Source organism: Mus pahari, chromosome 12, assembly GCF_900095145.1.
Source record: "Mus pahari chromosome 12, PAHARI_EIJ_v1.1, whole genome shotgun sequence".
In the NCBI taxonomy this organism is placed as follows: Eukaryota; Metazoa; Chordata; class Mammalia; order Rodentia; family Muridae; genus Mus; species Mus pahari.
In genome coordinates this window covers 40,830,376-40,834,728 of record NC_034601.1, presented here as the reverse complement: position 1 = coordinate 40,834,728, position 4,353 = coordinate 40,830,376, and positions in this window count along the sequence as shown.

The following is a 4,353-nucleotide window of genomic DNA, read 5'->3' as shown; positions in this document are numbered from 1 at the left end:
TGGGCTAATATCTGCTTATCAGTGAGTGCATATCTAGTGACTTCTTTTGTGATTGGTTCCCCAAGCTTTTACAATTTCAAATCTACTATTAATTCTACCCAGTCTAAGTTTTACTCCAAATATTGCATGTGACATTGGTACAGTTTCAATGTTTTCTTCTTGACATGCACGCTTTTGATTACCGTGTCTGTGATTTCCTCTAACTCGACCAAGTACACAGAGCACACTCTTAGTGAATCTCTTTCTCTCCTTGTGTTCTAATTGTATTAGGTCAGCATTAGTTTTGACAGATTCTTGCTTCCCTTAGTCTTGAGCAGCTTCCAGGAATGCAGTGTTGACTAGGAAAGGAGGCATTACCACACATCCCTCTCTAGTTCTCTTCTGTGAACCTCTGCTCTGTGGGATGACGGGACTCTGCTTTACAATTCCTGGCCCCTGGGCCTCAGCTCTATTGTTTTAACTCTTGGGAGGTGGTACAATCCATTTGAGTTCCACTCCATGAATGGTGACTCAAAGCTTCCTCTGGGTAAGAAGGACATCAGCTGAGAGTTAAAACAATACATTCCATGTTTCTTGATGACCATTCTCCCTCACTGACTGATGTCCAGTTTCCAGAAAACCATTACATAGTTTTCATTTAGAGTTTTATTTGTACCATAAAGCCAACTGGTCCATGCATGAGGTTTGTTTTTTTTTTGTGTGTGTTGTTTTGTTTTGCTTTTAACTTCAGCACTTAGGAATTGTTAATTGTAATGCTCATCCTATTATAATTAAGTTTAACAAATGGTGATGGTGACAGTGTGTGTGCTTTACTGGTGACAGGAGGAAGACATCCAGAGTGTGGGGACTCATGCTCTGAACTGCTCGGATTTATCTCTCAGTGTATCTTTCGGTGCATGGTGAACCAGAAAACCATACAAGGGCATAAAGGAAACTATCTAAAACAGGTAACATGTATCTTACATGTGATTCAGTGTTACAGTTCCTCCTGAAAAGCCATAATGATTCTTCAAAACACCAAATTTAATATCCAATTCCTCAATTATAATGTCTTCTGTGGGTTATGTGTGGTGAATACTTATAATAATTGTACATTGCCTCTGCATTCATTTTTTAATTAATTTTTTTTTACTTTTTTTTTTTTTTTTACTTTTTGATGTTTGAGATTACAACATAATTAAATTTCTCCCTTCCCTTTCCTCCCTCCAAACCCTCCTAAACATCCCTCCCCACCCACTCTCTATCAAATTCATGGCCTCTTCTTTCATTAATTGTCACTGCATGCATATATGGATATTAAGTGATATAGTATATTGCTAAATATAATCTGTTCAGTTTTCATACTTGTATGTGTGTTTTCGGAACTGACAACTTGACCCTGGATAACCTATGCTCTTCCCTGTGGAAGATGACCTCTTCTTCTCCAATTTTTCTCAGTTGCCTGTAGTTTTTATATAGGGTTGAGGCCTCATGGTTTTTTGTTTTTTTTCATGTTCACTTTGGCATATCAAGTGGTCTCACCATTTTTAGATATATAAGCAGTCATTTTGGTGAGATTTTATGGGTATAGCTTCTGACATTATGAAGAGACATAATCTCACAGCAAGTTCAACAGTTGCTATCAACTAGTTAACAGACAACTCTAACTCTATTTCTAACTGAGCACTCCATCTTGCTATTATCCAGTGGATCGTAACACCTGTATTAGTTATTTTTTAATTGCTGTGATAAAATGTCATAATCAAGCGAACTTATAGAAGAAAGAGTTTCTTTGCCTTATAGTTGCAGAAGGGCAAGAATCTATCATGGTGGAAAGGAGAGAGATATACTGGGTGAAGCATGAAACTGAAAAAATATCTTAAGTTCATTTTTAATACAAATTTGACTTTCTCATACCTAAAGTAGAACTTAGTTGTACCTGACACAATTCCCAGTTCCAAAATTACCATAATAGCTAAAGCTAGTAGCCAAAAGTAAGCCCTTAGAGACATCTCTCCTGGCCAGGGTTCTAGAATCTACTATCCAGCTGCTTCCTTAAAGGGAGCCATTCAGACATCGGTTCATGAACTTAAAGTGGTTCCACAGAATTCCCCAGTTGTCTCCACTAGTTATTGCCCTCCCTTCTTGCTCCTTGATTTGTATATGTGTGACCCCAGGCATATGCATACTCTCTAGAGTCTGTCCTAAGATCTAATTCACTATGTTAAATCATTGAAACCTTGCTGGCAATTCAACAGCACAAGACCACACTGAAGGACTTCACACAGGAAGATGCCTCTGGTAGCAACTGGAACCAGTTGCTATCAACTAGTTAAAAGATAACTCAAACTCTATTTCTAACTGAGCACTCCATCTTGCTATTATCCAGTGGATTGTAATACCCATATTATTGTTTTTTATTGTTGTGATAAAATGCCATAATCAAGGGAACTTATAGAAGAAAGGGTTTCTTTGCCTTATGGTTGCAGAAGGGCAATAATCTATCATGGTGGAGAGGAGAGAGATGCACTGGTTGGAGCATGAAGTTGAAAGCCCACATCTTTTGCCTCAAGCATGAAGCAATGAACCAGGAATGGGGCAAGGATTTAAACTCTCAGCGGCCAGTCCTCGGTGACAAACTTCTTCCAGAAAGGCCACACCTTCCTGAAGTTTCTCTCAACAGTACCACCAACTGGCATCCATGTTTTCAATTGCAGGAGTCTATGAGGGACAGATGATCCATGCAGTTTATTTGTTGTTATGTTGATGTAATCTCTGGCAAAAAAAAGACTACCCAGAATATGCATTCAATAAATTTTTGAGTGAATAAATTTAACCACTGTGGGAATGGGTAAATTGATCAGTATAACTCGAAGTAGATCACTGAAACAAAAGAAAGTCTATTATTGATGAGTAATAAAATTTCGATGTGCCAAGAGTAAGAGATGGAGAGGAAGCTGGCTAGTAACTGAGCAGATTAAGCTACCCAAGAAGGAGCCACAAGGACAAAGCTAGAGCCAGGAGAACAGACCAGAAAGACATGCTGTGGAGTGAAGCATAGAGCATGTCTGGGGTCTTACCAATTCAAAAACAAGCAACAACAAAATGCACACACTCATAGATGGGCAAAAGGAAAGGAAGCATGGGTCAGTCAAGAAGATACAGCGAAGGAAAAGAAGACGCCCCATGAACTGCACAAAGACTGCAACTGTAACCAGTCTCTGCCATCAACACTTGACAGCTGCTGTCATTTAGTGAGCTGGCCAGAAGTTCTGCCACTTTATGTTTTAGTGCTTCAGTCATAAATACAAAAAAGGTGATCACGTCCTCACCTCACTGGATTTTGTTAGCTTTTCCTGTAGCTTTTGGGACAGAGGCCATTAAGTGATTTACATCAAACAACTCAATTTCTCGTTCATTCTTAGACATTCAGATGTGGATTTTTTTTCTTTTCATTTTCTCCCTTGGAAATAAAGTAATAATTTAGCCAAACACGATCCAGCCCTGGCCTTTCATTCAAACCCTTGAGAATAAGAGCTGTGCTAAGCTTCATGAGGCGATCCCCTACAGAGGGGCCATGACTCAGTGGTTGTGCTCCTAGAACACAAAGATCTAAAGGATAAGAGGCACAGCTGCAAATTTGTCCTCATGAGGAACAAATTAGTGATTGCTGAAGCAGCCAACAGGGTGTGATTCTGAGGACTCAACGCCTCAAGAAATGTTCAAATTATTAATTTTTGGTTTGGACAAGGACAAGTACCCCAGACAGACAAAAAGCACTTTCACTGAGATAAAAAAAAATAATAATAAGGATCTGAAACAGATAGGGATATTTGGGGAATTGCCCTATGGCAGAATGTCTGACTTTCAGTTTCATTCCGAACAAAGACAGCTTTCTCTGTGTGGGAAGATAAATTCACAGCAATGGGAAAAATAACGTGATTTTCTTTGTGTAAATCACCTTGGCTAGCTATGACCTCCGCCAATAACACCACTAACACCCTTACTTCAAATGGCAGGCACATTATCTGGGATGGTGAGGTGACACAGACAGGCACGGATGGCTTGGCCCTTGGCCTGAGTTAAGCCACAGTACTCAAATCTTTGTAGACACACCATGGGAACAGCTGCTGTTGTGTTGAACAATCATAGACCCAGCTTTCTCTTCAAAGATCAACCTGGATCTTTACAGAGCTGGAGAAGTCCATGGAGATCCGGCTAAAGCCCACTCAGCTTTTTCTCCCTCACAGAGTACCACGGGCTCGAGTCATGCTGAGCTAACCACTGCAGTTCCCAGTCAGGTGGCACATATTCTTCTGAATTTCCCACACTGTATCTTTTGTGTTCTCTGCTGGGAATCTCTGCTTCTTTTCT